This window comes from Pteropus medius, unplaced genomic scaffold (genome assembly GCF_902729225.1).
Source record: "Pteropus medius unplaced genomic scaffold, Ma_sr-lr_union100, whole genome shotgun sequence".
NCBI classification, from domain to species: domain Eukaryota; kingdom Metazoa; phylum Chordata; class Mammalia; order Chiroptera; family Pteropodidae; genus Pteropus; species Pteropus medius.
The window spans coordinates 33,048,868-33,074,231 of NW_024355205.1; the positions used below are offsets into that span (position 1 = coordinate 33,048,868).

The following is a 25,364-nucleotide window of genomic DNA, read 5'->3' on the forward strand; positions in this document are numbered from 1 at the left end:
GGACTCTCATCAAATCGTAAGAACCCAGTTTTTCACTAAATACAGATAAATTTTCCCCTCCACAGCGCTGTGCGTCTGTTATTTGTTCAGATGGATTTATGTACACATAGACGTGAACTGGTGTTTAAAGCTATAGGGTGCGAACTTGACAAAATTCAAACCATCACCTGAAAACGAATCTCTTTTCATCGTTACTGTGGATCGTGTCATCATGTTATCATGGTGTGATCAGATTCAACATTAGCCTTCGCTGGAATGACTGGGGCGTTTGTCAAAACAAAGATAACCAAAGCTCGATCCAGCAGCACTGAGCCTCACTCTAGAGATGTGACTCGGAATTATGCATTCTTAGAAATCCTGGAGAAAGCATTGCCGTGGAGGGCTGGTTCTCCCTGGTTCCTGAATTACGGCTGTATTTTTGACCCTTTATGGGGAAACTAATGTTTATTCCAGGGAGTCTCTAGAGAGGACAAGCTCCCACCTGGCTGGACTTTGTTAACCTTGTCCCAGATGGCAGCTGCTGGACACAGTCTGACTTCATGTCCCAGACTCCAAGATGGTGCAACGAGCTGGGTTTTAAGGCAACTCTACTTAGGTTCTGCTTTGTGTGTGCCCCTTCTCCCCACTCCACCCCCCAACAAAAGTAACAAAGAGTTCCCTTCTTTGATTACATTTTATTTCCCTGAGATGAGTTTTGCCAACATCACATCTCATGAAACCTAAGGAGATTCTCCAATTTGAGATACCACTGTAGAAATGACAGTCTGGTATGATAAAAACATTGACTGTGAGGGCTGGAAAGCTCCACGTGGAGGCTACGGGCATTTGCTGGATCTCCATCCTCCTCTGTTCGTCTCCTCCGTCTGTCAACTCTTTGGAAGGGGACGAGACTGAGACTATTGCATATTCATGGAGCAAAGAAGGCAATGAATTTTTTCTGAGTTAACTGAGAATGATAACGCTCGCCTGAGGCCGAAACAAAGTGAAAGACTTAGATCGAATCAGTCGTTGTTTATTCTTTATTATTCTCCTCGTGTTTTTATTCTATGCTGAGAATAAGTTAAACAGCCATATGCAGTCACGTTTACTGAGTCCACTGGGTCTACACAATGATTCAGAGCAATTACCTCACGGAGCACATGACTGTTCCCTACAATGGTGACATTTATCTTACTGACCCATCACTTCTTTTTATCACCAGTGACTTGTCATATGATCTTGGGTGAGTAACTTCTACTATCTATGGCCAATAGCTCCTTTCTACCCCAGTGTAAGAAAATTGAGTCATAGCTGGTGTGGACTTTGGGGCTCATAAGAGGGATCCTAATTTTGCTTATGTAATAAAGAATCCCCAGTAAAAATTCTGACCATTGTGTTTTAAAACAAATTTGAGAAACTACCCAATGCCTATAGAGGATGATTTCCCCTGAGAGCTATATCGACAGAGATGAGTTTGCTTAAATTACCTGGCTTCAGATGGGACTGTCCCTAAAAGTCGGACTAACCAAGGTCCAGGGAAAAGGACTGTGTTTCTGAGTTGAAACTTTATTTCAGTGGCCGTGGAAAGGAATAGCTGAAAACACTCTTCTCTCTCTCAACATAAACCAATAGAATATCTTGTATGATGAACAAAAATTAGAATAGTCCTGGGAAGCACATACATGTTAGTGTTACCCTCCAGGGAATGCCCAGCACACACACACACACACACACACACACACACACACACACACACACGAGTCACATGCATCACATACCCACATATTCTTATACACACTACTAAGTTGGCACCATGATGGTTCAGTCAGTGTTCCTAAATCATCCACTAAACAACAACAACAACAAAAAAACTCCCACCAATTTTAGTGCAAATATAGTCTTAAGAAAATGAAGTCATATACGCAGCTATTTTCAACCAGAACTTGGAACTGAGTATAATATTTTTCTTTCAGGGTTAGATGCCCTAGTTCAATGAAAAATTCAAAAATCCAACAGATTTTCTTCTACATTTCATGACAGATGTCTGGTTGTGGAAGGATTTCTGTCATTCTACCCTTACCAACCAACTCAAAGGCCTAAATGTTGTTTGGATGAGAAAATGTTCACTTGTGATGTAGAAGCTCGGATGCTGGATGCTTGCGAGATCCATTAGCACATAAAAAATGCTGGCAGGATCGGGGCAGGAGAGAGAATAAGCCTCGCAGGTGGCTGTTTACGGAATAAACACAGGTGAGGTTTTGGAAATCAATTTGTTGATTTGTAACCAAAATTCCCCCAAAGTTAAATGAAGGGCAACCAGAGGGAAAGTTGTTGAGTAAATTATAGAATGTTTGTTTAGTGTAAATATCACGGTGACAATCAAGAAGGCCAACTAATGAACAGAAAAATGCATGTGGTATAATGTTAAATGAAAAAATATATATATAATAAATCAATGGATCAGAAGAGCAAAGTCAGAAATGAATTAACATATTTATGGAAATTTAACGTGGGGCAAAGATGACAATTTAAATGGAGAAATAATACATTATCCAACACATCACGTTGGGACAACTAAATATCTCCCCGAAAAAGTGTATTCCTCCCCATTTTTTACACCAATAGAAAGTCCAGAAGATAGATGAAAATAAACCATAAAAACACTAGGAGAAAGTATACAAAAGTACTATAGTTACAAAATGGAAATGTCTTTCCAACTATAATATAAAACCTAAAAGATAATAAAAAATGATCAATCCATCTATCTAAAAGCATGTTTTTTATGCCCCTCCCCCAAATAAACAACATAAACAAAATCAAAATACAAAGACCATATAGGGAAAATATTTACGACTCTTAAAGTAAAGGGTTAATTAATATATAAAGCATCCTTAAAACTCAGTATTAAAAATTCCATTGAAACTGAGCAGACGTTAGCAAAATTTTATAGAAAATAAAATGTGATGGCTTTTAATCATGTACAAAGTTACTGAACTTCACTTATACTAAGAAACGGACAAGTTAAAATTTCGAGAAGATATTGTATTTTAACTATCAAGTTAACGAAGATCAAAAACTTGATGACACACTACGTTGTGGGAAAATAAACAGTGTCATTCATTAGTAGTTGGAGTGTAAATTGATAAACTTCTAGGAAGTCACTTAAAATACAGAACGCACAAACTGCCTGACCCAGTAAATCCATTCTCATGAATTTCTCATGCAGATGAGAATTTAAAGTTTCTAATACTCCAAATTCAAGAAAACAAACAGATGACTCTTCTTTGGCCATAGTCCCAAGGCATAAACAAAGCACCACCACAACCTTTTTCAAAGCCATCCCAATTGATCAGTGCAAATTCGATTTAGCAACTGCACACATTAAAGCCAGACATAAACAACAGCCATACACCATGGCTGAATTCTTCAGCTAGAGGCCAACTGATCCTAACCACTCTCGCTTTTGAGAGTTTATCAATTCCTGAACTCAGTGCTCCCCAAAACCTTATGTGAGATCGGCTTTTGGCTCATTTTGATATAACTGTGTCCTATGAGATCTTTCCCCTTCTTTAGCAAGCAAAAAGTCAGTTTTTACTTTAGGTATGGAGTGATAGCCTTTTATTTCAATCCAAATACTCACACTTATGAGAAACAATAATATGTGCAAGGATGTTCATTAAAGTGTTGTTTAATATAGAAACAGAGTATAAACAATGAATAGTCTCAAAGGTCCAGTAAATTAAGAAACCGGAAGCATCAGCTGTCTCCTTGAAAAGATTAGTTGTCATTGGGCAAAAGAAGGAGAAAGGGTTACATACATTTAATTTAACCACTTTTAGTGTTTGGGTTTTGGGTTTTTTTTGTTTTTTGTTTGTTTGTTTGTTTTTTGCATGTATTATATATTAAATTAAAAGGCAAGCTATTTAAAGTCAGAATTTCAAATCATATGTGTAATATGAAAAAAGCATGAAATTGTGAGCAAAACAATAATAGTTGCTATTTTGAAATAATTAGGGGATAGTTTTTTAAATGTCTTTTCCCCTAATTTTTTTAATTTTGTGACATAATGTTATTTTAAATTAGAACTATGATGAGTGTCATGTTAAGTCTCACACAAAAAATACAACAAATGCAATTATTCCATTGCAAGTTGGCATATAATAAAAAATATATATAAGTGACATAAAAGAATCTCACTTAGTAAGAGAAACAATGTGAAAGAAAGGAGGGATTAAAGAAATCCAAGTATATCGCCTAAGCGAAACTGACAGAACAAGACCTTCAAGAGACTTCAAGTAAAAGCCCAAAGGCTCAGCAGAGACTTGGCACGGAGAGCTTACCTGTATTCCCAGCAGCTCCTGGGGAGTCACTTTTGATACATTGTAACTGAGAAGCTTAACACGAAACTTAAAATTTGCAACATTGATGCATTACAGGACCATTTAAAAAAGTAAATCTAATAAAAACCAGAGAAACACTTTGCTTAATTTTAAATGAGTTCTGTCCCTCCTGGTACAACCAATACAGAGAAAGAGCCAGCAGCGTCCACCTACGCAAGACAGTGTCCGCCTACAGCACAACAACCATCAGAAACAGCATCTTATAACACCAGACGTGCTGAGGCCAGCAAGTATGTAAAACAACAACAACAACAACAAAACAAAAAAAAACAAAAAAACCCAGCACCTTAATTTCCTTACCGTTGGGCAGTGTGATCTTGGAATTTAGAAGCCAGGTGTAGTTGTTGTCTTTCACCAGGTAACTCTCTAAAGGGGTGGGGGGAAGGGGGAGAGAAAATAGAACAAATGAAGTAATGTTGCTTAAAAGCTATCCTGACCCATTGACTTGAAATAAAACAGCATATTAAAATGTCCAAAGTATCAAACGAAGAACTATTTTCGTTAGTCATTTAATGGTGAAGAATTTATTACTCATACTGTGCTGACTTGCTTACTGAGGGTATTTGCAGTTTCAGGTAACCATTAATGCTAAAGAAACCCACTAGTATATTTTATTATTCTACTACTTAATACAACTATAATCTAGTCCCACCCCCCCCATTCCATTTTTATGTATGACCTTGAAATACTCAACAATGGTCACGTTGATTATGGAAAAAGTAACACTCTAGGTGTACAAATATTCTCTCATGATTTTTTCAATGTAACTGATGTCTTCACTCCAAACCTTGACAAACAAGACATTTGAAAGACCCAATTATTAAACTAGTAATCTAAACATCCTCTTGAACAAAAGATGTTATTTTTAGAACTGAAAAAAGGGCAAATTTTTTTTGCTATTAAAAAATCACTTAAATAATCACTTCTATCTAGACTCATCCATTAAAGTTTTAGAATAACATCGGTCTTAAACAATTGACAGTCTTTAACGTTTTCTCCAAATGCCATCATCAGGCAACCTGGCAAAATTTGTTACAATGAAAAATACATATGCCACAGTTTTATTTCTGGGAATCTGTGAAAGACCACAGACCATGGTGCTCACTGAAGGCTAAGAACTGGAAACGCTGTTAATACGCATTGACCAAAAAAATGGTGAAATAAGCCTAGGGGACAATGCTGTATCTACCTCTGCAGAATATTAAGCAATCATTAGAAATAATTAAATAGCATTATACCAGATGACTGAAAAAAAAAATGTCAATGATTTTTGATTGGGAAAAGCCAGGTATTGAAAAGTATACAAAATATATATGTATATATATATTTTTGTAAAAACGAATTAATTGTAAAACCAACTTTCATATCAGTGGTTTCTAACCAGGAGTGTTTTTGCTGCTATGGGACATTTGGCAATGTCTGGAGAAATTTAGTTGTCAGGGGGGGGATGCTGCTCAACATCCTACAACACCCAAAACAGACCCACAACAAAAAATGTCAGTAGTGCCAATATTGAAATACCTTCCTGTAGATGAAGGTTTTCAGTTTTATAATTGAATTATGTAAGTATGGAAAACATCTAGACACGCACACCAGGATGTTAGTGTAGCTCATTTTGGGAGAACTGGGGGCAGGGATGAGGGCCGAGAAGCTAAGGGAAGGGAGGAGAGAGTGGCCAGAGGGGCCCTTGATAAGAACAGCACAGTGATATGAGTTTATCTCTTATGCCTGTATCAAAAGAGAGAAAAGCACCATCTTCGAATCATCTTTCCATGTTTATTCTTATTTCTTAGATGCGGCTAAGTGAAGGCATAACTAAAACTTCACTGAAACGTCACTCTTCACAAATGAAAGAAAAATAAAGCCAACTTAGAAGAAAACCCCAACTTAAAGGCCATCAGGGCAAGCAAATGATAACTTCGCCAGGCTGGCCTCCACGAATCACTGCGGCATCGCTCGGATTCCCGTGAATGATCTCATCGATATCAATACGTGTGAATTAACCTCATATCAGTTGTTTGGTATTTTTATTACACTGTAGGGAATTCAATTTAAAATAAAGCAGAAACACCAAAAGTGTGAAAGTGACTCGTTCGCTTTGCATAGTGGAGAGTTTGGCTGTTTTTGCTGTCCCTTCTCGAGGGGAGCACTTTAATTTTGACCCTTCTGGCAAATACATGAAATACACGTCAAGACGGGCTTTCTGTGCGTGGCCACATGTGAACCGCACTGAGTCCACGCCATCCACTGGCGGGTCAGTGCGGGGTAGCAGTGGTGGCAGACGTGGCTGCTGCCCGTGATGGAGGAAAACCTAGGGCACATGTGCCTGTTCCATGTACCCGACACGTAGTTAACTCAAGGTGGTGGGTATATACTGTATTATAATTTTTTTAAGGGTTTTTTCTTTTGCGAGAGTGGGGGGAGTATATTACGGTGTTTTGACATTCTGAAAAAGAAAAATAAAAACAACTCTGGGTCCAATTCTTAGAGAGAGAGCAAAGGGCTAGCGGGGGGCATGTCCTTGATCCAGAGACACGCCCACTCAATCTGGCAGAGGTAGCTCAGGACGCAGTAATGGTAACCGCAGGGCCAGGGACCAGGCCGCGAGGGGCCGCCCCTGCAGCCCAGAGCCACCCGAACTATTCAAACTAGCCCGTCCCAGACTGTTCGCCCCACTTGCCTTCCCGGAGGAAACTCCAGCAGAGGTCATGACCTCGGCGCTGTCCTCCACTCCTGTCTTCTGCCTCACCCCCTGGTCACCCTCGTGCCTTTCCCACGTGGCCTCGCGCAGCGTGCTCTGCCTCCTCTCTTTAGGACCTACGAGTATATCCAACTTGGCGGGGCCTTTTCCTGAGCTTTTCCCGTGTCTCCTCTTATGGCTGCATCTGACTGGGTATTTCATAAAAGAATACAAAACACACACGTGCGTACACACGCGCGCGTGCGCACGCAGACATGCACGCACGTCTACAACACACATAGGGTGGAGAGAAGACCGAAAGTGTTTGTGAGCTGAAGTCAAGGGCCCAGTAGAGGCATCTTCTTGTCGCTTCCACATTTTGCGACAAAGCCCGAATTGTTCCCTGCCTTGACTTCTTTCTCTAGCGTGCTATTAAAGCGACTCTCCAAAGGGCTACCTGTAACATGATTCTTGCCAACTCTCCCGGCTGGGTCTTTCGCTGTATGCAAATGTCTGCCAAAAGTCACCTCCTCTGAGAAGCCTCCTGTGATAGGCCTGGCCCCGCCCCCCCATTCCCCACCCTCCATCATACTCTTCTGTCGTCCGCAATTATTTTCTTGGTAGCGAGTCATTATCTGATGCAACACTATTATGTTTCTGAGTTAGGTGACTCCTGTCCCCACATTAGCCCCTCCCCATCCCCATGGAAACAGGGAGGGCTTGGCTGTTCCATGGACCGGCACCCAGCACGAAGCAAGGCGCGAGGCCAGAGCAAACATCGGTTCACGGAACCCCTTAATGAATGCGTTTTCTGTACAGATGTGGAAGGAAGGCCCAGACAGGCCACACCCCTCCAGCCCAGTCCGCTCACAGAACTATAATGACTACGTTTTCTTCAAGTGCTGAACCCTTTGCCTTTAAGTATTGGCCGAGATTGTTTTGTTTTGCTCTTTTAAAAAAATATAAGTAACTGATGGAGACTGTTTTTTCCCCAAGGGAAACTCAGAAAAGCAACTGTATATTCTATGAAGAACGTAAATATTTCTTAGTCGTGAACCAGGGATTTTCAAGGGATTCTCAAGAATTCCAAGCCTTAACCTTCCCTTTCCCATGGAGAATTAAGAGCCACAGAGGCTGTTGCACACACAGCTTCCATAGATGAAAATCAAAGGCATCGATCACTGTTCCTCCGGCTGCATTTTGTCCCTGAGACTTCCAAAAGAAATCACACGAAAAAGTCAGACTTGGTTTTAACAACGCTTCCTCCCAAGTTCCAGGGACCATTAACCTCCTTCTCCCACGCTCTTCTACGTTTTTTCTAGTCTATCTTTTGGTTCTTCCTTCATTTAATCACCCCAGTAAACTTATGCAGTCAACATTTATAAACCCATTTGAAAGATTAGGACAATCGAGTCTCAGGGAGATGCAATAACTTACCCCCTGATAATATAGCCCACCAGACAGCCTGAGCCCAAGCCCAAAGCACCTCTTACTTCCCAGCAGGTCATTGTGATCCCTTTTCTTATTTATATAAAATGCAGAATGGGGTGGGCATGTAGGGAGAAGTGGGCGGGGGGAGAGAGAGAGAGAGAGAGAGACTGAGAGAATAAAGGAATAAAAGAGGTAAGAGCTTGGGATCAGGAGTAGGCACTCCGTTTGAAACTTTAAAAGACTGCGAGCAAGTTCGTTGACCATTCTAAGCCTTAATTGTCTCATTCAAAAAAATAAAGAGAAAATAGCATTGCCCTCAAAAACTGATGTAAGAGTAAGTGAGACAATATATACGAAGAGCATATTAGCCGTGTCTAATCAATGTGATAAGTAAATTCATTCTGTATGAAACTGGGCAGAGGGGTGTGAGCGTGCATACCTGCAGGGGTGTGTGTGTGTGTGTGTGTGTGTGTGTGTGTGTGTGTGTTTGTGCCCATAAGCCTGCGGTTGGCCTATGAGCCTCAGCATGCAGAAGCTCTGAAGGTGTGAAGAGCTGGGAACCCTGAGCTGACTTGACCCTGGAGACACAGCCTCAACTGCCAGTGCTGTAATCTTGGATCTTCTCCGAAGGGCAATTCCCAGCCACTGACGAGCTGGGGTGCCTAACACGCCACGCTCCCAGGAACAGCTGGTTGGACAGCAGTATCGACAGCAGAGAGCTTTTCAGGAAACGGCGAAGGTGTTGCGGGCAACCACAGTGAGAGATGAGTGTTCTCAAAACCCTCGCTTTCTTACAGGGCTACTCTTCCCTTTTTCCAGTGAATAGCATTGACAGATTTAGCCAATAAAAATACAAGATGGCCAGTTAAGGTCGAATTGTAGACAAACGATGAACATATTTTTATTGTATGACCCATGCAGTCAGTACTTGGTAACTCTGGCTAGGAGCAACGTGGATTTCTATAAACCTCCTCTCTAGTTTAACCATTATACACGTGACTGTGTTGGAAGCCATTGGTTCCCAGATGTCACAGGGGTGGCCCTTACAACACCAAGTCAAAGAAAGCTTCATGAGCCGTACGGGGAAACCCAAACAGCATGGGTATTGCAATTCTTAATTTACCCTGCAGTGGCGTGAAAACTTCTCATTCTGCGCGCAAGTCTCTGAAATATAAGATTGTAATTTTTTTTAAATTCTCAAAATACATATTCTTTCCATTAAAACGCCAGACATTTTAGGGAGGTTGTGTTTCTTTCTCGTCAATGAATAAAATAAACGCCACTTCAATTTATGCTTCCAATCACTCTGTCATCTCCACGCGAGATAACTGTGAAGCCCGGTAGCAATTCCCCAAAGTTTCAGTTTGCACTAGCAATAGTGACCCGCTTGGTCTGCAAGAAATTACAAATATGTAAAGTTTTGTAAGCACTGTGATTTCTTTACAATCTGGAGTTTGGAAAACCCAGATTTGTATTCAAGACGATTTCAAAAGAGTTTGAATAAGTGTCTATGAGTCAAATTATCTGTAAAAGGGGAAAAGAACAATTTATCTGAATAACAAAACACTATTTCAAAACCCCCACAACTAGAGAAGGCTAATGAGGGACTCCACTCTGCTTTTGAGTTTATCTGCCCCTTTATTTTATGCGTGTGTGAATTTCGATGAGCTGGGACCCTACGCATCGCAGGAGCAGTGAGTCATCAAGGCACAAGGCCCTGACACCGACCCTTCACAGCGGTATTTGAGGGAAAAAAAAAAAAACACCTTTAATAACCGTTATCTGAGAAGTCTGTCTCCATGAACCAGCCAACATGCCAAGGGATGGTTTGCAAACTATCTCACGCAAAGAGACCTCCGAGGTGCCTCATTGAGAGCAGACACTCCCAGAGTCAACTGCTCTGCTGTGCTCATTCGTTGGGGTGGGGGAAGGGCCTGGGGTCCTGCATTTTAACCACAGTCCCATCCGAGCCGAAGGCCAGGGCTGCTCTGAATACCCTTCGCACAGTCTGAGGAACCCTATCGTACCCTCCACAAGCCCCTTGTAGATCTGTAAAGATGTGGGCCAAACTGCAGGGACAACGTCAGCGATGGCTTCTAGGTTTCAGGCCTCGCGAGACTTTCAACTCAGGGTGCGAGAACAAAAGGGAGCTACAAGTTAGAGCTCAGAAGGATGCTTCGGATACAGGAGCTTTCAGGGGTCTTCTCATGCCACCCTAAACCCTGGGCTTGGTATCGAATGGGGACTAGTCAAGCTTCAGAGTCAAATGCAGAGCCTTCTAGAAAGGCTGCCTCTGCAAATGGGCCACGTAGGAACGCTCAGGGGACAGGGCCTGTGAGCCTCGCCCGTCCCCCAGACCCCACTCCTGGCCCCGCAGCACCAGCTGCCTGATCCAGACTCGAGAGCAGCATTTAATGCCTACGAAATCGTCCTGTGCATTTGAGCGTATCTCAGACGCCTCCCCCAGACCGCGGTTTTTCTACCGCTCCTCTCTTCTGACTTAGAGACGTGACCTCAAACAGCGAGTACAATTTTCCATTTGCTGCTCACGGAAAGACATGAGCCGCTTGTATCTTTAAATGGTCACGATGTCCTGACCTGGTTACCCGGAGTCCTCTCAGTATGACTTCTTCTAGGACACGGGCTGTGTTAGGAAACAAATAAAGGACCGTTGCCAGGGACGATCAAAGTCGCACCTTCCTACGAAGAGCAAAATTGAAATGAGCAGTCAGAGCTCAGGGCAGCACGGCTTGGTGACCAGAGCTCGGGTCCGGAGACCGCCTGGGTGTGCGTCCTGGTTCAGCCCTCACTCCCTGACCGCCATTGGGCATCTGTTCCCTCATCTTTAAATCGAAGAAAATTCCAGGACCTGCTGGCTGGGGATGCTGTGAAGTTTAAATGAGTCAACTGATATCAAGTGATTGGTATCAGATATGTATTAACATGTATAAAGTGCTCTGTAAATATTATCATTATCAGCATCAAGATCACAGAATGGTCAGAGAATTGATGTCTCCCAACAATTCCTGGGACGATTATAAGTTTTTTTACACCCCCCTAGATAAGAAGCGCCTAGTGCCAGTTGTTAATTCCATCAGTCCCCTGGGCGTGATGAGTGACATCCATGTCCTTTCTCTTCCCTGGATAATGGGCATACATGCAGTGTCTAAACTGAAACTCTTTTATTCCTACATTTTTAAGCCTGAGTCAATTAATCAGTCATGTTCTTTGCTACAAAATTGAAAGCAATTTCTTTCCCTGAAATGAAACAAGGATTCATTCTTTTCTCTGTCTGTCTTCCTCCTCAATGCTCACACCCTCTGTCTTACCCACTCCCTTCCATTCTGTGACTTTCTCAGTCTGTGTGTACTTGTCCGTCCATCGTCAACCCCTCTCTCTCTCTCTCTCTCTCTCTCTCTCACTCTCACACAAACACACACACACCATCCCAAAACAGAAGTACAGTATGAAATACCCACTACCTAATTTCCTAACACAAACATTTTCGTTTTATTTCCTATGGTTCCTCCACCCACCCACGTGAATGGAATTGAGAGAGTCTACACACGCTGGTAAATTAAATAACTAGAAATGTGCTTTCAATAGCCAATCCTTATAATTCTTTTATTCCTTCTTCCTCCTTTCTCTCTCCCAGTTAGGTAGCAGACACATATAAGGTTGAATGTCCTAGAAAATAAATGAACAAATAGATTTACTCACACACACACACAAAAAAAGTGATATTTTCTCTGTATCTCAATTGTTATTAAATGCTTTGAGGACCAACGTTCAGTAACATGAGCTAATAATCATAGTTCCTTCCATTTGTTGCCCTTGAGGACAAAGAAGCCCCAAACCCTTTAACTCGGGGGGTACCTGTAAACATTACACATCTAAGTGAAACCTCAAAGGCCCATCCGCAGGAATAAAGAGATATTCTACACAAGTCATATTTCCCAGCTTTATCGAGATATTATTGACAAATAACATGTACATTTAAGGTGATGATTTGATACGTGTGTGTATACTGCAAAATGATTCTCCATCCCATCGCAGCGCTTTTGGTGAAAATATTCAAGATCTACTCTCTTCACAAGAGAGTGTGTAATGCAGAAGTCATTTAAAGATACCACGAGCAGGGGCGTAGAGCTTCAGGACACTCTGGACGTTTTCAGGGGGAGAAGGCAGTTGGGGAAGAGAACGTGGAAGAGAGACGGGCTGAGATCACCAAGTCTTATTCTGATGAGACGAAAACGTTTCCTAGAAATCAGGACGAGAAGTTCGTTTTTACAGGTTCTTGCCTCTCACAACTTCTGAAGAGGTGCAGGTGGTTAAAACGGACTTTTTAGTTCTTAAACACTATCTCTCTGGCCTCGGGAGTCACGAAAGGATCCGAGCCTGTTTTTCCCACAAGAACTACACAATGGCCAGGCTCTCTGAAAATTTAAAAGATCTCAGAATGCAGGATAATCTTTGTTAATCAAAAGCTTCTTAAAGATCTGCTGTTTTACAATGCTAATTCCTAAAATTACAGTGAAAGAAAAAAAATTTTTTTTTGAGTTCATGTAGAAGTAGTTTGCACCTTCCAATACTGAATTTGGGGACTGTGATGTAGGAATTCCAGCAGCTATAAAATAAATAGTTTTCTTACTTTTATATAACTAGGGTTTCAGAAACAATCCAAATGTACTGGTTTGCCTAGTAAATCACAACCGTATTTGAATCTATTAATCCAAGTTAGTTATCCAAGGCAAATTAAGATTTTTTTCCTCAAGTGTTTATAATACCTGTAAAGAATGGTGTGTCTGGAAACTTGACACAAAATATTTACATGAGTAAAAATCTGAGTTAAGAATAAAGGATGCAACCGAAAGAAATAAAATGCAACATAAGGAGAGGTTTATTTTTATATTGTTTCCCTAAAACAATTTCCTTTCCGAAACTTCTAGAAATGTAATTGCTTTATTAATTAATTTATTAATTGAATAGCTTATTAACGTCTATTGCCAGAAAGCACGGCGCTGAAAATGCTAATGTAGAATGAGATCTCTCCCTCACTTACTTTCAAATCAAATGCCAGTGATCACAAGTCATCTCGGGGATTAGTCGCTCACAAAACCTCCTCTGCATAATGCAACACGAGTTAGAGGGGCTAAGAACGTGGGGACTGGCTTTTCAGATCCAGGCAGGGCTCGTTTTCAGTTGTTTTTATTTCTGAAATAAAGAGCATTTCCCAAGCTCTTTGAGGAAGTCGTGCTGCTCAGTGATTTAAGTGACATGTGATGAGTCTCCATCTTAGTCACCATGTCCGCATCAGGGATGTGGCAATAGCTGTACTGTTCTAAATGCATACTTTCCAAAGCACTGGTCTCATTTGTTTCGGAAAAGGAAGTGCCTAGTGCAGGTCTTTCGTTTTTAGGATGTGGGCAGTGCCTCTGTCGTGTTCATATGTAACTTTAGTAAATATGGCCCATTAGTTTGATTTCCTACTTTTCAGATAATTCATTATACTTTTCAGGCTCTTAAAAATAAAATTTAAATTCATTACTTTTTTGTTTTCTTTTGTTTACTACTTTAAACAGGAAATCGATGTTATTAGAATAACCAGAACTTTTTAGAATAAATAAAACTGGTACCCCCAAAAAACAAATAATTGAAGAATATCCAGATAATTAGCCAGAAATTAAAACCAAAAATGCCATACGATGTGTGTATGGTTTATCACACCTCAAAGACCAGGAGGGATCTGTCGCCTGCAAAGATGATTTTAGAAAAATACATTAATTTTAAGAGTAAATGAATTATTTTGTCCCCACAAAATTAGAAAGCGACAGTGGAGAAAATGAGACAATGTTGCAGAGATAACAGATGGGTTGGGGTTATTTTGTTTCAGACTTTACCCAAGAGAAAGAGGCTGGAGAATTGCCTAATCCTGGTATCATGTTTCCGGCTATGACAGGAAGAGATAGATCATAATAGATAAAAATGGAAAATGTTGGGAGAAAAATCAAATACTTCTAAGAAAGACAAAATGCAAGATCCAGCTGCGGTGAGAGTTAAAGGAAATGAGTGTTGCAACTAGCTGGGGCTCAAGACACACACTGAAACATGTTCTGATGGCGAAAGAGTAAGAAATAAGGAGTTGGAGAATCCCAGGGCTGGGATCCCCCAATCCCAGGGCTGGGACCCCCCCACCCCAGGGCCGGGACCCGCCCCCGCCCCTTACCCAGCCCAAGACTCGTTCGCAGCATTGTGCCCCCCACCCCACCCACCCCGGATGAGGCCTGAAATTTCTCACCGTTTCTAGATATTCTTTCCACAGGTCTAAGCTCGATCCTTTCTAACATTTAAACCCTTTTGATATCTGACTCTCAACAGAAAAGGACAGGCACTTGCCGCTTTCAGCTAAATCCAGATCAAACACGATTTCACTCACTTATTCTTCTCCCTATGAAAGAGCCACAACTCGTTTGGCCTCTGCCGGTAGACCACGCCTTCCAAACTGCGCAGGCCCCTTTCTGCCCAACCCCCCTCCGCACACTAACGCTCATGATCAGGCCTCCAGCACACACTCTGTTATGTCCTCCATTCCTTCCCCCAAAGAGTTTCATGCAACTAAAACTGCAAATGGCATATGAAAGATTCCTAATAACGGAAGGCACGATGCAAATGATCGTCCGCATCGCGTCTTCCTTTCTACTGGAACGGCAGCCCCCTGGCTGAATGCGGAATGTGTATTTTTGTGGAATGGCTCTATTACTGAGCGAATGAATGAATGAATGAATGGACAAACGCTATTCAGGGCAGAATCTGTCTTTTCTAATAACCCCAGATCTCCCCATCTAGTTTGTTAACGTGGGGCGTCATACTTCCCAGCGAAGCAGACCAGTTAACAGACAAGGACCGGGGCGGTGGAGGAAGGAGGGGATGGCTTTGGGGAGGGAGCCAGTGTTCTTGGAAAAACACGATAGGAGTAAGAGGAAAAGGAAATGCATTTGTTCCAAGGGAACTGAGCCTAAATCAAACATGTCTGACCACTCAGATGGACTCTGAAAACAAATAGGGAAATATTTATTACCCAAGTTGTTAGACAGATTTAGGACAGGCAGACTTGTTTGGATCCTTTTTTATAAATAGAGTTAAGTACACTGTGTTTCTTTAGAAATATTGTTTTAATCATAAAGAATCTTGAGATTGTCTGGTGCGGGGGGGAAATAATAAAAATACCTCACATTCCTTGGAGATGGAACCTTTCCATCAACAAAAATTCATCCATTCTCCTCAAAACATTTTGGAAGAAAAGATATTAGTATTTACTTTCAAAGGACGACCCGCAAATCCAGGCTGGAGCCGGATTTGAGCTGCAGAGAGCTCCCGATTCTGGTCCTCGGACTGAAGCGGGGGTGGAATGGTAGTCCCCGTCATCACTGGCAACCTGGAGCACCCGTCAGTGTCACCCTCTGCGTTAACCCAGACACCAGGCTGCACTGCCCTCTGCACCTTGCACGGCACTTTACAGTTTACAAAGAACTTCCCCATGTATTATTTTACTTAATCACCCTGATGATCTTACGAGGGAGACATACAAATATTACTAATCCTTGTTTAAGAGGTGAGGGAAGTGGATTTGAGAAGGCGAGGCTTTCGCTCATTGTCATGTAGAAGCCAAAGCCTAGAACCCAGGACGCCTGCACCTCAGCAGAGCGGGCCCCCTACTCACCCACCACCGTCAGATGACAGTTCCCATCTTGCTCTCTACTCAAGACAGATGTCAAAGATGCCTTAAATTCATAGCCTAGGGGGTTGGTTTTTATCTCGCCAAAAGGGTATTTGTGTAGTATGAAAAGATCATTGAAACAAAGCAGTAAAAATGGAGGCGGCACTTGGAGCCTCCGTTTTCTCGTCTGTAAAATGGGACTAACCACAGAACGCACTTCACACACTCGTCGTGAGGTTTATACAACCTGTGGAGTTGTGACCTGGCAGCCAGTCAGCGTATACCCGATATTAGCTATTATCATAAACAAGGTGACCCTGACAATGACAATGGGAAACATGTATTTTTCATCTCTTCTCTCAGAGAACTTCTGGCCTGAGGAAAATCCCAACTGTAAAAGGTGGGTTGATTAGATCAATGTCACTATCATGGAGATACAGAAGCGTTTTCCTTAAATTATATCCAAATTAAAGAGAATCCGTGCTAACAGGACAGACACAAACCCACGAGGCAGCCCCAGTAAAGCAGTCTGCTGCCTCCCGAGGTGGAAGTCTGAGGTGCTCTGGCTTTCGGGTCCTGGTCCCTCATCCTCATCTACTGCTCATGTCCTTTCCTACTGCCTTCCACAGTCAGGAATGATGCTAAAGGCAGCCACTTACCCCCTCTTTTTTTTCTGAGAAATGCCGCAGTACAGACACTTGTTTAAATCGGTGTAACCCATAATTGTCCAAACTCATATAAACATAAGTTTTGGTTTTGTTTTTTTTTTTAAGCATTAATATTCCACAAACACATTCCAGGAAAACATTCTCCTTGAGCGCAGAATGCATTCCAAGCCAGGACCCTCCTGGACGCCGTCCAGAGTTAAGACCAGCAGAAGAGATTTTATCATCGGTGGGTGAACCTGCGAACTGAACCCAGAGAATGACCTTTTTTAGTTGGCTGGGTGAGTTTTCAAGAACATGCAAAAACTCTAGCTCCAAGCTTCGCCCAAGGTTCACTTAATCCTTCCAGATACTTCTAGCTCTCGAACAGGAGGCTGATCTATCATGGAAATCCTCATGCTTTAAAGCAATAGACATGATGGATAAAATGTAAAAAAAAAAAAAAAAAAAAAAAAGCTAAATATATAACTGGTTATACAAGAAAGTAAGAAAGAAAGAAAAAGAATCAGTTTCCAGAAATGAAGAGGGAACCGAAAGCCATGTCTGTGAGCCCTGGAACTGAAACCACAGCTGGCCGGGGACAGGATGACACAGGCGTTTCAAGGAGGGAGATGCTAAACACTTTGCCCGTGTGCCTCCCAGGGCGGAGGAGCCAGGTTTTCCACCCGGAAGTAGGATTCGGACCCGGAGACGTTTGCATAACATCGGAATTCCCAAATGAACGCTCCCCTACCAAGAGTGCAAGGAAGTTTACCTGTGCTCAGAGATTTTTGTGGGAGAAAAAGAGATCCCCATGAAACACTGAAACCCTGCATCAGCATGACGCACAGGTTGAGAGACTGCATCGCATTGCTGCCTCTATGGTATGCAAATTCTCAGAATGAGAATTTAACATATAACTCTGCCCCAGCCTGGTGAGATGCTGGAGTACCCAGCATAAGTAAATGCAAAATTACTTTAGGGAGAGGGACCTTCCTCAACCCAGACCACAAGGATGTAATGCACACTAAAAATGAGAGCACAGTAAAGAATTTTAAAATGCTTCAACAAATGCTCCAAACAAAGCAGAAGACACAACAAATATTTGAAGTATTCGATAAAGACATCAGAAAAAATTTTTTGAAAAGAAGTGTAAATTTAAGATGTTAAGATAAAGATATCAAAGACAGAATAGAACTCAATAGGTAAAAATCAAGATTCTATGAACCAAAAAAAAAAAGTAAATTTTAATAACAAAATAGAATTTCTAAAAATGATAAAATAAGACATTAAAATTAAAACTAAATGAATGGATTCATCAACAACTTATGTAAAGCTGAAGAAAGAATTACTGAAAGAAAGTCAGTGCTGAAGAAATTATACAGTGAATTACAGAGACTAAGAGGTAGAAAATGGCTAAGAAGGAAATAGAACCCAGAAGGATTTGGTGGAATAATAATAATAATAATAATAACAACAACAACAATAGTAAGAAAAGACATTTGCAAAAATACAGATATCTCTAATAAACGTGGGCAATAAATCCAATAACAACAGTGACTAATTTTTATTTATATAAAAGCAAAATAAATAAATAAATGAAACAGTACATCACAGCAACAGACTATTAGGGATCATTACAATTAAAACCTTCTATGGTCCGCACATTTTGGGAGAAAAGGGTAGGATGCAAATAAAATTTAGGCTTTGTTATGTGAAATTTACTTGTTAAAAAAATATTAGTGTGACCACTAAAAACCGGAAATAAAACATATGCTTTCCAAAGCAGGAAATGGAGTCAGTGGTAGTGATGGGGGGTAGGGGATCATAGAGAAATAAAGGAGACTCAATCGAATAGAAGTAGGAAAAGTAAATGTTTTTAAGTAAAGAAAAAATATAATAAATACTACAAGTTTCAACAGCTAACTGTCCATACAGAAAAAGAGAAAATTAGACCCTATCTTAAACTATAGTTATATATATAGTTATATATATATAACTATAGTTATATATATATATATAACTATAGTTATATATATATGTATGTATTCTTATATTTAAGACTTCAAACAATGGGAGACATTTATATACATAGTTTAAGATAGGGTCTATATATATATAGTTATATATATAGTTATATATAGTTATATATAGTTATATATATATAACTTAAATATATATGAGTTATATATAGTTGTTCCTTCCTTCCCCTTTCTCTCTTCCAGTTAGGTAGCAGACACATATAAGGCTGACTATCCTAGAAAATAAATAAATAAAATATATAACATATATATATATATATATATATATATATATATATATATATATATATATATATAACTGGAATTGTGGGTAGAATAATTATGTCTTAGAAAAGAAACAAAAGAACACAGACCAACAGGGAAGAGATTGATAAAATCGATTCTATTATAATTAAAATTTACGTGCATCAAAAGACACTATGCAAAAACTTGAAACGAGCAAAGACTTAGAGAAGTTATGATTACTCTGCGTGTCTGAGGGATTTTTCCAAAGACCGCTGCCATAACCCATCCCATCTCATGCGCCCTTCTTACAAAGATGCTGACTCTTCTTCCACAGAATGACAGCTTGGGTCCCCTCCCTTTGAACATGGGTGAAATTTTGTGTCTGCCTTGAGCAGGAGAGCACGATGGAAGCAAAACTGTGTTGATTCTGAGGCAAGTCATAAAAAAAGTCTGGCACTTCTGCTTTGACCTCTTGTGAGACTTGCCCTTGGAACCCCATCACCGTGCTTCGAGGAAGTCCAGGCCACATGGGGTGACTGTGGCCAAATGTCCCAACTGACCTCCCCAGCTGAGATCTCAGTCAACAGCTGGCGGTAACCACTGTACGTGAGCGCATGAGTGAGCCCTCGGTTGACTCCAGCCAGAGCCACCGTCTGACCACAGCTGCATGAAAGGCCCCCGGTGAGCAGTACTGACCCCAGACAACCCACTGAACCATACCCGATAGGAATGAAAATACTAGTGTTGTTTTATTCTACTAAGTTTGGAGTGATTCATTATGTGACAATACATAGCTGACACGCTATTCAAAATCAAAAAGACGACCCAGTAGAAACATTGACAATTATAAACGAGCAATTCATGGAAGAGGAAACCTAGATAGATGCTCATCTCATTTATATATATCAAAAATCAGTTGTACACAAATCGAAATAACATAAGAACGTTTGCACCCATCTTTTCGTCAAAAATTTAAAACGCTTTCAATACCAAGTGTTGAAAGAAACAGCCTACAGTAATGGTCGAAAGGGCCAGACTGAGAGATATCCAACTCCGGCTCCATTCATAAATCGTGTGGTCTTGGGCAAATAATATAAACTCAATTTTCTCATCTGTAAAACGGGTTCCGGCCTAGGATTGTTGTGTGATTTGAGCTGGTTAATACAAGGAACATGCTTAGAATAGTGTCTGCCAGAGGAAGCAGCGAATAAATGCTTATGATGTCAAGAATGACAGGAAAACAGAAGTCCTGAGCAGTTCTAGTTAAATCGCTGTAACTGAGATGTAGAGAGCCACGTGTCACTTCTCTTGTTAAGCTGCAGGTGTCAATACTATTTGACCGGCCTACTCCACTTGAGGTCCATAACATAGTGCCAGTGCATGGGCACTCGCCAGCATCCAGGCCAGGCAACCTCCAACCTGAGGGTACCATTCCACTCCTGGAGCCGAGGACGCGGTCTGACCATGGGAGGCTATGGAATGGGGACGGAATAAAACACATTATCCGGCATTCTACCAGAAGCATCTGCGAGAGCCCAGAGGATGAGCATAGGGTAAGACAGGAGCAGAGCCCCCAAGACTCAGCACAGGAAGCAGAGCCGACGGGTGAGACCAAGGCAGGATTGGTGGTAGCAGGGCAGTTTTCCTGCTCTACAGGACGTACGCAGCCACCCCGCCCTAGCCTTTCCGTGTATGTGCTTTATACGCCGCTGCAGAAAGACAGATAAACCGCACAGGTGAATCAATATGGAGTGGCACTAAAGAGCTCCAACTTTAAACCTTGACTCCAAGGACGTCGTCAGATAGTCCTAGCCAGGTGAGAAAAAGACATGAAAAAAGAAGGGAAGAAGAGAAGAGAAGAAGAAAAGAGAAGGGAAGGCGAGGGAATGAAGGGAGAAAAGGAGAGGTAAGGAGAGAATCAGGCAAGATTTGGGGTATTGCAGAAGAAAAATTGGACTTGAAGTTTAAAGTCGTGAGTTCAAATGCCCGCTACGCCACTTAAGCAGCTGAGCTTCTTCGGACAGAAAGCAGAATCTTAATGAACTTGCATCTACATCTGTAAACTGGAACTAGTCATATCTCCTTTCAAGGATGTTACTAGACTCAAATGACACAATTTTTGTTAAAACACCTTGCAGACTCTAAGGTCCGTGGCAAGAGGTACTATTCTACTTAAGACAGAATCCCTCGGTCGCTATGATCCAGTAATTCTACGTAGAATTACTTGGGTATCAGAAATATCAACAGATCTAGAGATGATTTAATACGACCTTAGAGGTCCCATTATAAAATTTACATAGCCCATTTTTTGTTGTTCGCACGATAAATCTTAGTATTAGTGAGTGGCCTTTGAAGACAAGCTATTAAAGCAATAGAGTTCTTAATTAATGTAGTGCAGCGTTTATCAGTTCTGTGTACGCAGCTTACTCAGAGCCTACTACATCACTCAGTGTGGTGCGGGTTTGGATAAAGTCAGCTCCCATGGAGTAAACCTTATCTCATGCCCTGCAGTTTCCAGAAGCAATTCTTCCTAAGTTGGAGATTTGTTATCTGCTGGCTCCTTCGTAATGCATTTCCTGGAATAGGTCTTGAGTAGTTGAGTCAACGGCTTCTACAGAATTAGCTCGATTCTGATAGCAAAGGGTCACGGTGCCACCGCGAGACTCACAGTATCTGAATGCATATGTCAAAATTAAACCTCGAATGTTCAGAAAGACAACAAACGTTGTAAATTAAAGAGCAATTATTAAAGTACGTTCTGTGTGTTTAAAAAAACTATAGGACCAGCAGCATTTTATGTCGTTTTAAACAAAGAAATTATCTAAATGGTTATTATTCCCATATAATTATTTTTAATTGTGCATTGCCCTTCCCGTTTCAATACATATGCAAATCTAATCTTACATAATAGATTTAGAATGTAAAGCACCCAAAAGTTTCTACATACCCTCACATGCCATTTTGCAGAGCAAAAATGGTATCCTACCGCTGCCTTACCGCAAGGGAACCGAGGTGGGGCGGGCCTCAAATTGTCACAAACTCTTTAACAACTTCTGCAGGTGTGAGGATACCTTTGTCCCATCCTTTATTCTGTCTCTTCTTCCTCTGTCTCCTCCAACTCTCCACAGAGAATGTTCTTTACAGAAAAAAAGTCAAGCTAGGATTCTTAGGGGAAGGGCGTTTTCCGTTGCTGGTTTTGCCACAAATAAACAAAAAGCAGAGCAGACGCCTGTGTTACTACATCCGCCCCACACCATCGCCCCGGCCCCCAGAGGACAACGTTTCTCTCGTTACCCAAAGCTTTTGCCCCCACCTCTAAACTCATCCTAACCGCCCTGCTTCTCCTCCAGAGGACACACCGTGTTAGTAGATAATCCTTCCGGCCAAGCTCTCGATTTTACCTCTGCCATCTCTTTTGGGCTTCTTCCCAGCAATGACTCTCTCTCGCCCCACACCCACGTCATTCCTCATGCTTCCGCTGCTGCCTTTCTTCAACTTACAAGCACCGCTGGTCTTCTCCACATGATGTAGGTATTTTAGATGTATTACCTGTGTGAGTGTGTGTGTGAGTGTGTGTGTGAGTGTGTGTGTGTGTTATGGATAGTCACACCCTCACGTTATCTTCTTCTCTAGTTATTGTTGCCTCCACATTTTCCAACAACGCCCACATTCTCCCCGGTCTCGACCCCCTTCCCTTGCATTCTCTTGAGGTGACTTCCTAAAGGACCGCCTGTAACATGACTCTTGCCAAATTCCAGGACGGATTTTCAGTCATCGTCTGCGTGGGAACCCTCTGGGACCCTTTCTCCCCTACGTTGCAATGCCATCATCTTCCCGCTCTTCGTCAGCCCCAGTTCTTGAAAGTTCCTTCTCCTCCGTCCCCTAAGCCTAGAGCACTCTGGCCTGCTCGCCTTTCCCTCTGACCACTGCCCCTCTGACTCTGGCCCATTCTTCTTCTCATATCCATTTTTCAAAATGTTCAAAGGGCCTCACCTGGCCTACTTTTTTTTCTCTATTCTTTTTCCCTCACGTGCAATACACACGTTCTTGGCTCCAGCCGTTGCTTGCCTTCAGATAATACTTACATCCTTCTAGAGCCTAGAACCCTCTCCCAAGGTCAAGGGCAGCTTTTCAGCTGCTCTCTCCAGTGTTCATTGGCACTTCAGGCTTCATCAGTTGCAAACTGGGTTCCTTCTTCTCCTTAACCAGCTCCCGCTCCTCATGCCCATCCTTCTTTTGATAATGGCATCCTGGACGTTATCCTTGAGAAATCTTTACTGCTTCCCCTTTCGGCCCAAATCAAATGTCAAATCTTGATTCTACCTAAACATTGTGTGTTCTCTTCTTGACACTTAGCTGTTCTCCCATCTCCAGTCTCTTCTGCTGTGATGTGATCACATTTCAGATGACTCTCGGGCTAATCTTTGGCACATGCGTCATTGTCTCTTGACGCCCTTTGACGCTCCGATTGTTTATCAGATCATATCTGATCTTCTTAATTTAGCAAAGACCTCCCTCTTTCCATCTGATTTCCCAGAAACCCCTTCTTTTCCATCTGCCTCTTCCTCGTGGCTGCCTTGCAATCCCTCATCGCCACGACTTTAACACGGTCCCGCTGGAAACGCTCTCGCTCCGTCTCCACACACGTAAACCCTTCCCATCTTTAAAAGTCAGCTCGAAGAATTCCTGTTCCTTCTCAGTGGTCCCCGATTCCCTTAGCTGGTTGCAATCTCCCCTTTCTTTCTACCTCACACTAGTTTTCCTGCTGCCGATATTATATAACTTGGCTCAACTATATTTATAGTATTTTTATGATGCATCTATTTCTCTTCATGATGGATTAGAAGGTTCTAATTCGCCTCTGTAGCCACTTAGTAAGTGCTCAGTGAATGTCAGTACGGGATATGTCAGTCTATGCAGTGGTGGCCGAGAATCGTGCTTCAGTGTCAAAACCAGAGGTGGAATTCTGATCAAGTTAACTCAAGTTCTGTAAGCTTCATCTTACACACTTATACAATGCAAATGACAGCTGTGCTACCTTGGAGGATGGTATAAGAATTAAGTGGGGGAAAAAACCCTTAACACATGCTTGGCACATTTTATTTGCACTATTAATATTTATTATGAGACTATGGAAATATGTACTTCACTCATTTAGGTGAGTATAAAAACGGTACTATTTTTTCTGGGCATATCAGCAGTGGGTATTAACAGCTATAAAGAATGGGCAAACATTTGATTCTACAGTTCTATATCTGAGAATTTATCTTAAAGAAATCACTGAAGCTCAATGTGAAGATTATCATAAGGTAGAAATGCATATAGTGCCTAAGAAAGGAAATAGCTTAATAGCTTCCAAGATGAGGACGTTGTCAAAGAAAGTTATGACACACCTGTAAGAAGAGATTAGAGGCAGTTGTCATACTTGCTTCAGAAGAAAACCCTTCAGACTCTTGGGTGAAGTAAAATCCTCTTCTTCTGTAAAAAAGCACATGTGTAACTAGAATTCGTGTGTGACTGTGCAGATGTATGTGAATATAGAAAGACACAAACAATAGTGTCTTTGGCTGCAAGTTGTTTTGATTTTTTATTTCTGTATTTTCTTTTTTAATTTTCTGTTTTACTCTTTGAACATATGATACTTCTGGTAGCCAGAAACAAATGTTAATAACTACTCATATTCCTATTCTTTTTCCTTTTTCTTTAAGCACATTCTGAAAAGTGCTTAAAGTCCCTATAGATAAATCGCAAAAACAATGCCTTGCAATAAGAGCGGCACTCCTTCCTGCCCTGGGGTTAATTTTTCTTCATTTGGATTGGGGACAAAACAAATTTGAGATGACCAAACCAAGCTAAGGGATGTCCAGGCAAAAAAAAAAAATCATTAATGAAGCACGTCAGGGCACTTTCCAATGCTTACGTTTAGAAAGTTAGGACGTTTGGTGTCCAGGCCAGGGCTGAAGGAGAATTGTTGCATGGGTTACTGGTTACTGTGGGTGTTTCATCAACACGCAGCTGCTCCCAAGCATCACCGTGGAGGAGGAGCCAGACATGACCATGCCAGATGCAGTCAAAGGCACAGGTGTGCCTAGAAATGGAGACTTTGCATTCATAGATTTCAAGAAGGCAGAGTAAGCAGAGAATGGCGAAGGGCAGCAAGTTGGTGCTTTTATAAAACATTTACTGGTACTGGTTATCAAATCAAATTGATTATTAGAACCTTAGTTAAAAAACAAGAAGACCTGA

The 25,364-nt window shown here is 41.5% G+C and overlaps 2 long non-coding RNA genes across 2 annotated transcripts in view; both read right to left on the reverse strand.

Annotated features, from left to right (window-relative positions):
* Positions 1-4,591: 4,591 nt before the first annotated feature.
* Positions 4,592-25,364, reverse strand: part of LOC120598627 (uncharacterized) — a 210,488-nt gene continuing 189,715 nt past the window's right edge. Inside the window, exon 3 of the long non-coding RNA XR_005651671.1 lies at positions 4,592-4,745. This is a non-coding gene — a long non-coding RNA (uncharacterized LOC120598627). The remainder of the gene's footprint in view (positions 4,746-25,364) is intronic.
* LOC120598626 (uncharacterized) lies at positions 11,232-13,795 on the reverse strand. Its single transcript, XR_005651670.1, has 3 exons — positions 13,553-13,795; positions 12,621-12,750; positions 11,232-12,177 (listed from the first exon to the last, which is right to left on the reverse strand). It is a non-coding gene; the product is annotated as an uncharacterized LOC120598626 (long non-coding RNA).